Below are 11,017 nucleotides of genomic sequence, written 5' to 3' on the forward strand. Positions count from 1 at the left end.
GAGCGTCTGCTTGCATAAATATCTCCAGTGACTCTTCACTCCCTGTAGGCAATTCGAGCCGGGAGACCTGGTCTTTTGTGATCTATCCCTGCTCTTTTCCATCATCCCAGTCTCCTCACTGATCACTGCCCACAGGTGCCCTGCATTGCAGTTTATGGATAGGATCAGTGTTATGTGAGCGTACCGGGCTCTTTTATGCCTCAGTGCATTTGCACATGTTCCTTCAGGCTTGAAGCCCTTTGTCTGCCTGGCAATCAGCCTGTTACAGTCTGCCAGTACATCCCGTACTCCATAGAGGAGCTCCCTGAAGTCCACCCTTACTTCTCACTACTCAGAGGAGACTTTTTCTCTCCTTATCTTCCTCATACCTTAGTTATGACTGTGTCAGTATTTGTTTACATATCTAGTGTTGCTCTTAAAGTATAAAATTCTCCAAGGGTGGAACCATATCTAATTCGTCTTTGTATCCAGAGCTTAGCACGGTGTCTAGAATTGCAGCAGGCACTCAGTGCTTGCTGGGTGAGCGATGTGTTTGTCAGATGACTCTGGACGTTTGAATAAAGCCTTTGCAGCGCACACCTGCCTCAGCCACTTCTTCATCCCTGGGGCGGGATAACCCGAGGCCCACAGTGTAAAGGAGGAGAAGTTTATTTTGGCTCATGGCTTTGGTCCATGATTGGTGGGCTCCAGGGCACAAACGCCCGGTGGAAGAACATGGGCAGAGCAGAGCTGCTCATTCCCTGGCAGCCAGGAAAGGGGGTGGGGAGAAAATGCGAGAGAGGCAGGGGGGGACAGGGATAGGGACAGAGACAGAGGAGCAGCCAAGGACAAGAACGCGCCCTTTCAGGTCACACCCCAGTGACCACTTCCAGCCAGGCCCCGCCACTGTTGAGCGTAGGGCTTCCCTGATCCCGCCACCTTTCACACATACGAAAATTTTGGGGGACATTTTGAAGCTAACCCATAACAGCACCCTCCATCTCTTTGCTCTGCCTAGGTCTTCCAGATAACAGCTTTTTTTTTTGGAAGTGATAAAATAAGACGTCAGTCTGTAAATGTCATCCCTGCTGTAACTGCCATAGCTCACTGTGCTATTTGACCTGGTTTCTTTGTCTCATCAAAGGCTAAACTCTCTTCCCCCCTGGAAATGCTGGAGGGGCGCTAACATTCGCTTTCCTTATGTGCCTCCCCATTACCAAGAAATCCCTGCACATGCTAGAGATAGGAAGCAATTTAAGGTTGCTTTCTTCGGTGTGTCAGTCATGGTCTGGTCATACCTTCCCCACAGCGCTGTGTAGTATCTATGTTCAGATCAGAAGATGCCCCATTCCACTCCATCAGTAGTAATGATTTTTTTTTTTTTTTTTTTTGCAGTACCGAGGATCGAACTCACGACCTTGCGCTTGCCAGGCAAGCGCTTATGCCACTGAGCTGTATCCCCAGCCCCCAGTAGTAGTGATTCTTGCAGGACAGCTATTTGTGAAATTGGCTAATATGTGTTTATTTTACATTGATTTTAGTTCCTTGGGTAGCCTTTTCAAGGAATGCCCCTATCTTCTTTATTTTTTTTTTTTTCGGGTACCGGGAATCTAACTCACGACCTTGCACTTGCCAGGCAGGCGCTGTGCTGCTGAGCTAAATCCCCAGCCAAATTGTGGATAGGCTTCTTCCTGACGCTAGCCACTAACTAGCATCCCTTGTTTTTGGTTTTGTTTTTGTTTTTTTTCCTATACCGATACCGGGAACCGAACTCACGACCTTGCGCTTGCCAGGCAGGCGCTGTGCCACTGAGCTAAATCCCCGGCCCCACGCCCCTATCTTCTAGAATTATCTTTTTATAACAATACCTGAGCACCACTACAGTGTCACTGAGGAAGGAGGGAGGCAGCTGCCAGGGGGCTGTAGGTGAGTAAGAATATCGCCAGGAAGGTAAAGGTCCTCAGTGAGCTAAGGCGTAACTGTCAGCATGTCAGTCAGCAAACATTTATCTAGTGAGCCACAATCAGAATAAGAAGAACAACCTCCTTTTGCATCCATTTTCTCGTTTGTAACAAGGGCACAATAGTGATTTATCCTGCCTTCCTTTCACAGTTAATATGAACGGAAAATGAAATCAAGTGGAAAAACACTTAGGAAAAAGTAAAGTACTGATTTTCAATCTTTTTGTGTGTGTGTGAGGTTTTACATTTATTAAAGGTATGAAAAGAAAAACATGCTCCGCAGAGCAAGTTTGGGCCAATTAAAAGTAAGAAAAGAGATGCGCCTGCAAGGAACACTAGGAGACTGAAAGAGTTCCCACTGGCCCCAGCTGGCTGGTAGCCGTCTGTTGTATCTCTCAATCTTTGTTGTACATCAGAAACATTGGGCTTATTTAAAATGAAGGTTTTCCTGGGCATGGTAACACACGCCTGTAATCCCATCACTTGGGAGGGTGAAGCAGGAGGATCGCTGCTGTTTCAAGACCGGTCTGTACCACACGGTGAGTCCAAGGCCAGCCTGAACTACATAGCAAGACACTGTCTCAACAAAATAAAAATAAAACGTAGGTTCTCAGCCCCAATCTGTTATTCTGTGTGCCTGGGATGGGGCCCAGGAATCTTCATGTTCATCAGGTTGCCCAGAGAAGTCCAGTGTAACTATTCCTACAGCCACACTTTTGGAAATACCACTGTCAATCAAAGAACAATTATAAGATAATTATTTGAGGCAGCTTTAGTGTGTCAGATCTGTCAAGGCCACTCGGGACTTTCCTGTCTCTCAGGAGCTATTCCTATTCCCCAGTAAGTTTTCCTACTCTTAAAAAAAGATGGATTAAATTTCAGCTCTACCAATTCTTTCTATAACTATGACCTTGAACAGCAACCCTCTGTGTAGTACCTTAGCAATTTAGCAAGATTCTGCCTCAAAAGTAAATAAAGGGCTGTGAGTATAGCTCAAAAGCCCTTGCTTCAATCCCCAGTAGTAGGGGAGAACATAGCCACAAAATGAGAACCCCAGCCTCCCAGACTGACATTAAGTATAATGACTGTTCTACGCCAACTGTATACCAGATGCTGCAGATGTGTTCGTGAAATAAAAATGGAAATACTTAACTGGTCCAATTCGCAAAAAAAGGTAGGAAAAGATCCTGAAAAAAGTAAATTTATGATCCTCTTCATTTGACTCCACAAAATTTGGGGGGGAGCTGATAAGGCATTATAAACATTAGTTATCCCACTCTTCTAGCACAGTATTCTCTTATAGTAAGGATCTGACATCATGTTTATTTACAAGGTAGGCATCTGTGGGCACCTGGTATGGGGCAGGCCTATGCTGAGCCTGAGGGGTACCCAGTATCTGCCCTCCTGAAGTGTGATCTGTCAGTAGACAGACGTGGGCCCTGAACATTTCGTGTGTGATGAGCTTGGAAGTGTCTGGGGAACCTTTTCTAAGGGAGAGTGAGCGTTCTGGTGTTGGGCTGGAAAAAAGAAAAGACAACCACCAGCTGGAGACATAGGAGGCTGTGGAGGTTTGGGGGCTATTAGAGAAGGCGTTACAGGGTCTGGTCAGCAAATGGAGAGGAACAGGAAGTAGCCGGAGCAGCAGCCCTGGTGGGGAATCTAAAGTGACAACCCCTATACTCTGAACGCAGTACACCTGATAGGCTTTCTTTGCCATTGGACAAAAACACTAGGGAAAAAGTGTGTGGGGGGGTGTTTGCTGTAAACCCTAGAATTTATTTTTGTTGCTGTTCATGTATAGTTTATTTTGGGTGGGGGTGTTGAGATAGCTCTCACTATGTAGTCCAGGGTAGCCTTGAACTCTCTGTATGCCTAAGCTGACCTCAAACTCATGATCCTTCTGCCTCACCCTCCAAAGTACTGGGATGATGAGTGCCTATCACAATGCTTACCTTGCCTTTTATTATTTTTTTTTTTAAAATTTCAATGTAAGAAAAAAATTATTTTTGAGACAGGGTCTTGCTGTGTAGCTCAGGTTGGCCTTGAACTCGTGGCAGTCCTCCTGTCTCAGCCTCACAAGTGCTGGGATTACAGGTGTATGCCACCAGGTCCAACCCAGGAGAATATTGAAGGAGTATCTATATGGTATAGGGGCTGGGGATTTAGCTCAGCGGCAAAGCGCCTGCCTGGCAAGCACAAGGTCGTGAGTTCAGTTCCCGGTACCGGAGAAAAACAAAAAAAACAAAAACAAAAACAAAAAATCTTTATATGGTATAAAATGCGTGCTGTCCCATCTCCCCTTTGTATCTCACTACTCCAAAGGAAAAAAACCGATACCTATGTGAGGCAGTCTTCCAGGCAGGCCCTAAATGTTATATACATAGATGTTTTGTTTTGGTTTGCTTTTTTTGAGATGAGGTCTTGCTATGTAGCTCAGACTGCCTTGAACTTGTAATCTTCCTGCTTCAGCCTCCCAAGAATGGGGTTACAAATGTGTACCCAAACACTCTGCTCCACATAGACTTTTTAAACAGTGGGATTAGTGTGTACTGTAAACTGTCTTTGAAGCTTGGGGTTTTTTCACTTAACTACCCAGGATGATTTCTCTATCAGTATCTAACCTACCTCAGTATTTTTGACAGCTGCCTGTATTCTAGTGTATGTTTGTATTGTTGTAGTTAGTAGTTAGTACCCCTCTCCATTGACGGACACAGGCATTGTTTCTAATCTTTTAGCACTGAGCAGTGCAGTACCATTTGAACGCGTGTTGGCACAGTTGTAGGAATATTTCTGTAGGCAAAATTTCTAGCAGTGGAATTACTGAAGCCCCTAATTTAGAAAGATGACTGCTGTTGTAGTGTTGAAAGTCACTTGGAAGAGGGGAGGAGTGGCGGCAGGAACGATGGTCAGTGGAGGAGGTGCCCATGATCACCTTGGAGGATTTAGAGCGGTGGTGGCGAACCTATGGCATGTGTGCCGCAGCAGGCACACAGAGCCTCTGTCTTGGCAGGTGAGTCAAGGTGCCCCAGCAGCAGAGCATTGAACAATGGTTGTTTTTTCTCAGTTAAAACCTCTATATTGAGGCTTAATTGCACTGTTGGCACTTTGCAGTAAATAAGTGGGTTTTAGGCTGCAGTTTGGGCACTCGATCTGTACAAGGTTCGCCATCGCGGATTTAGACGCTCCAGCGTCCCCAGGATCTCTCTTCCTTGCTTTGAGTCCTCCCGGCCAATAGAGGGCCTCACACAAACACAGTTCCCTGGCTTTTGGATTATTTGACCAGAGCCCTCTTCCAAGGAGAGGCTGGGGTGATTCATTCATTGACAACTCCTTGCTGCAGTGTTCACTGGGGGCCGCCGGCTCTGAAGGCTTTTGTTCTCCAGCTTGTCACAGTCACAGACTCCGGGAAGCCGCATGTCTCAGTTTGCTCGGCGCCTTGCCAGGTTTCCAACTTGTGAAATGTGCAGGAGATTAGCACCTCTCCTGCCATTTTTTTCTGAGCAGAGCTTCCAGTCCAGGGATCTCTGCAGTTGCCCTTGGCAACCATCACTGTTGAATTCTCTGCCAGCTGCTCTGGGAACCTAGAAGAGCAGCTTTCCCTCCGGGATGAGTTTCCAGGGTCTGGAGAGGGAAATGTGCCCTCCACTGTGGCTTTTCACTTTCCATGTCTGGGTGGTTTAGGTCCTTTGAAGTTGACCCTAAGGAGCAGCTGCTCATGCTTAGGTATGAGCAGCCAGTGGCTTATCACATGTGGTGATCAGTCCTCAGAGATTCCTCCTGAAGTCTGGATTTATGGACGTCACATCGATTGCACCTGGGCGGGGCTTCCACTTCAGTTTGGGATGTGAGGAGATGGCCGCCCCTCTTCCGGGGAAAGGCAGATTTCACAGCACTGAGAAGTCTTCTCACCAGTTCCACACCCACTGGATAGTCTGTAAGGAGCAGGGAGAGAGGAGAAGGCCTGCAGCCTCCTGCTCACATTCCTAGACACCGACTCACTGCGCCCGCCGCCACTGGAACAGCAGAGCTGTGTGAAATGTCAAGAGGAGTTATGCTCATGGGCTCCCTGGCCCCAGTCTCTTTGTGGCTTGCGTTTTCTTCCATCTGCACTGTGTTCATCAGATGGAAATCAGAGGGTACAATTAGAAGATAATTTGCTAGTTCCAGACTTAATTTGGGGCCCCCTCCTTGCCTGATCGAATTACAGGGGAACATAATAGATTTTTTGGCTCTGTAGCTGAGAGAAAAAGAGCTCCCAGCCCTCCAGCTGAGCAGCCCTTTCAGTATCCTGTGTGCTGCCCCCTCCCACCTCTGGGGCTCTTGTGTTGCCCTTCCCCCGCAATCTAGGCTCCTGATCCCTTCAAGACTGCTTAAGAGGTTTAAACTCCGCTTAAAACCCAGAGGAAATAGGGAGCGCTCTGCAACCTCATGGTGCTGAAAAATGTTGAAGCTGGAAGCTATTTAGAGATCTAACCAAGTCCCAGACAGAGGCAGGGACTCGCTATAGGCCACATAGCTAGCCCATGGTAGTTGTAACAATAGTCTTAATGATATTAACAGCTAACATTTATCAACCCTTAATGTGTTCCAGACTCGGTGCCAAGGGCTTACGTGCAGTGCATTGTCGCGTTCAAACCCAGACAGTCTGGCTCTGGGCCCAGGCTGAGCTCCAGTGCAGCATGGTCGAGCAGTCTATACTGTCTAGTCTAGGTTCAGACCCTGGCTTCACTTCTCAATTACACAGCTCGATAACCGCAGGCAAGCAGCTTAACCTCACTATTACCTCATTGCTTCATTTGTAAAGCAGAGGACATCACAGCTCTACCAAAGAGTGTTTGTTAAGATTCATTCATATGTACAGGGCTGTAAGTGAGCCTCTGCGTTGCTTGGTGCAGCGTGAGCTCCCATCCAGTGATTGCTGCTCCTGGCTGCCTCTAGAGCCAGAGTGTGGTGTCTTGTGTGGCGATAGATGTACGCGGCGGAGTTCTGCACAAATGGCCAAACCCATTCTTCATTATTAGAGGTAGTGAACACGATGGTTGAGCTCTGGCTCCAGAACATAAACTAGTGGGCAAACTCTGGCTCATTGCTTAGTTTTGTACAGCCTGTGATTTTTATGTTCTTAAGTGGTTGTGGCGGGAAAAAGCCAAGAAGACTATTTTATGACATGTGAAAGTGATATGAAATTCAGATTTCATTATCTACAAATAAAAGCTTTATTGGATTACAGCTGTATCCATTTGTTTGTTTCATGTATGGCTGCTTTGGCACTCTGATGGCATAGTCGAGTATCTATGATAGTCTCTTTGACTTGCAGAACCGAATAATATTTCTACTCCGGCCCTTTACAGGAAAAATATCCTGATCCTTGCTCTAGGATCAGGATTTCAAACCTAGTAAGGTCACACTTCCTAGCTGTTTTCTTCAGGCTAGAAACGAAATCTATCAGAACCTCAATTTCCACATCTGTGAAATGGGTACAGCCTCCACCCTATACACCAGCATTTAGATATGGTAGATAATAGGTAGAGAGAACTTAACACAGGGCCTGGATCATACCAAGGGCTTGGTAAACGGGAGCTTATTAATGGAATGCAACAGTCCTACTGCACTCGTCCCTGCGCCCAGTTGGAGAAACAGGAAGAGAGACCTTTGTAACCTAGGCACAGACTTTGTCACAGACTTTCTTGCCATAGTTCATGATGACAGCAACTTCAGGAAGACAGGTAGTTCTTTCTAGCGGAGAGGGAAGTGTGTCTGGTGGGCGAGCGCCCACGTCACTGCCCCAAGTCCAACAGCGGAAAGTTTCCTCAGGCTCCTCTAGCACCCTTGCCCTTCCCTTCACAGTCTCGCAGGCAGGGGGACGAGTCAGTCCTTCTCAGTGGTAGACGCTAGTTGGTCATCCTCACAGCTGGGGCTCTTCAGGCACGCTCCCATTCCAGACTGGCCTGTCATTCACCACTGCCCAGTCAGGCTGATGAATGGCGTCCCGGGAACCAGTGAATTAGAGTAGACAAGCAACCTGAGATCCAGTCTGCTGGCAGAAGGCTTTAGAGAAATGTTCCCCCGTGAAGGAGTAGAATGAAGCCTAACAGCTGAAAGCTGAAGCCCTGGAGTCATAGGTGCCTGTATTTAAGTTCCACCCTTAGGGTTGGGGTGCTGCTCAGCGGTAAAGCACTTGCCTGGCACGCATGAAGCCCTGGATTCCATCCCCAGCACAGCAAACAGTAAAAAATTTAAGGAAAGAAAAAATCCCAGCCCAGAGTTCCACAAGAAATTTAGAGAAGACCTTATACCACGACTTCTCAGATTTTTTAATGAAATTGAAAGGGAAGCAGTACTCCCAAATTCATTCCTGAAAGCAAGCATTACCCTGATACCCAAAACCGGAGAAGGATCCAACCAAAAAAGAGAACTGCAGACCAGTCTCCCTAATGAGCATAGACACAAAAATCCTCAGTAAGATACCGGCAAGCAGAACGCAGCAAATCATCAGGAAGATTATACCATGACCAAGTGGGATTCATCCCAGGGATGCAGGGATGGTTCAACATGTGCAAATCAATAAATGTAATACACCATATCAACAGAGCCAAGGATAAAAATGGTATGGTCATCTCAATAGATGCAGAAGAAGCTTTTGACAAAGTCCCAGCACCCATTCATGATAAAAAAAAAAACCCTACAGAAAATTGGAATAGATGGTCTTTATCTCAATCTGATAAAAGCCATGTATGATAAACGAATGGCCAACATCATACTAAATGGACAAAAACTGAAAGCTTTCACTCCAAAATCAGAAACAAGACAAGGGTGTCCACTGTCTCTGCTCTTATTCAACATAGTCCTGGGAACTTTAGCCAGAGCAATTAGACAAGAGAAAGAAATAAAAGGAATAATAACAGGAAAGGAAGAAGTTAAATTATCATTATTTGCAGGTGACATGATACTCTACATAGAAGACTCCAAAAACTCCACTAAAAAAACTGCTACATTTAATAAGCAAGTTCAGTAGGCTATACAAAGTCAACACTCAAAAATCAATAGCCTTCCTGTACACAAATAACAAACTCTCAGAAATTAGGGAAACAACACTCTTCACAGTAGCATCCCCCTCAAAAAAAAAAAAAAAAGAAAGAAAAAGAAATCTAACAAAGGATGTAAAAAAAACCTCTGCATTGAAAACTTCAGTACTCTAAAAAAGAATCTTGAAGAAAATATCAGAAAATGGGAGGATATCCCTTGCTCTTAGATAGGAAGAATGAATATAGTGAAAATGGCCATACTTCCATAATTGTTATACAGATTTAATGCAATTCTGATCAAAATTCCAAAAGCATATCTGACAGAATTAGAGAAAACAATCGTAAAATTCATTTGGAACCAGAAGAGACCTAGAATAACAAAGGCAATCCTGGGCAACAAAGGCAAGACGTCACCATCCTTGACTTGAAATTATATTAGTGAGCTACTATGATAAAAACAGCATGGTACTGGCAAAAAAACAAACCCCAAAAAACAACAAAAAAAGACCTGAAGATCAATGGAACAGATTAGAAATGCAGAAACAACTCCAGACATATTCAGCTACCTTATCTTTGAAAAAGGTACCAAACACCTTCACTGGAAGAAAGGTAGCCTCTTTAATAAATAGTGCTGGAAAAAATGGTTCTGCACATGCCAAAGATTAAAATTGGACCCATATCTTTCACCATGCACTAAACTAAATTTGAAATGGATCTAAATATTAAAACAAACAAATCTGCTGGAAGATAGAAAGGTAAAACTCTTCAAGATATTGGTGTAGTCAAAGATTTTATGAATAAAACCCCAATGCACAGGAACTATCACAAAGAATCAACAGCGGGGATCCCATCTTATTAAAAAGCTTTTGCACCGCAAGAGAAACCACCCACAGAGTGAACAAACAACCCACAATGTGGGGGAAAATGTTTGCCAGCTGTTCCTTAGACAAAGGATTACTATCAAGAACATATAAAGAACTGAAAGAAATCAGACCTCCCAAGTTTAAAGACCCAATCCAAAAAATGGACATATGAGAGAAATACACACTTCTCAGGTGAAGAAATACAAACAGCAAGTAAATATATGGGAAAATGTTCAACATCACTGGTCATTCGAGAGATACAAATTAAAACACTGAGATTTCTCCACATGCCAGAAAGAATGGCTATTATCAAGAAATCAACCAATAACAAATGCTGGTGGGGCTGTGGGGAAAAAGGAATCCTCCACTGTTGGTGGGAGTGTAGACCGATACAACCACTGTGGAAATCAGTGTGGCAGTTCCTCAAAGAACTAGGATTGGAAGTCCCATTTGACCCAGCTATTCCCCTTCTGGGTGTCTTCCCAAAATTAAAAACATACTATAGCAATATTTGTGCACCCATGTTCATAGCAGCACAATTTGTAATAGCTAGATCTTGGAAACAACCCAAATGCCCATCAACCGAGGGATGGATAAAAAAAAGATGTGGTCTTTTTATACAATGGAGTAGTACTCAGCCATAAAGAAGGATAAACTGGAGACTTTTATAGGTAAATGAGATCATACTCCTAAGTGCAATAAACCAGATGCACATGTGCAAACATCTTATTGTCTCCCTGGTGTGAGAAGCCAAAAGAGTAAATAGGATCCAAAATGTACAATAGATATTGTAAAATGGGGAGAAACTGTTCAGAAGGAAAGAGAAACTGGGATGAGGGAAAGGAGAAAAGAAGGAAAAAGAAAAAAAAAAAAGTAAATATATATATGTGATAGTTAAGATAGTTATACTACTAATTTCTCAGTTCATTGTAAAGAGGTCTGTGCTAGTGTTGTTTGGACAATTAAATTCCTAAATCTTGTACTCTGAGTAACTAAGTTAAAGATAACAATACACAGTGTATTAACCGCTGTTACCCTCCTATTTTGAATTTTTTTTTCTCTCTTTAAAATAATAATAATAAAAAAAAAAAAAGTCGGGGATCTAGCTCAACAGCACAAGCACCTGCCTGGCAAGTGTAAAGTCCTGAGTTTGATTCCCAGTACCAAAAAAAAAAAAAAAAAAAAAAAA

General features: G+C 44.3%; 1 protein-coding gene across 4 annotated transcripts in view; it reads left to right on the plus strand.

Moving 5' to 3' along the window:
- The window catches only part of Limk2 (LIM domain kinase 2), a 67,334-nt gene that overhangs the window by 24,647 nt on the left and 31,670 nt on the right, over positions 1-11,017 (plus strand). The gene's annotated exons all lie outside the window — the stretch shown is intronic.

This window comes from Chinchilla lanigera, unplaced genomic scaffold (assembly GCF_000276665.1).
Source record: "Chinchilla lanigera isolate Chin_1 unplaced genomic scaffold, ChiLan1.0 scaffold00054, whole genome shotgun sequence".
In the NCBI taxonomy this organism is placed as follows: Eukaryota; Metazoa; Chordata; class Mammalia; order Rodentia; family Chinchillidae; genus Chinchilla; species Chinchilla lanigera.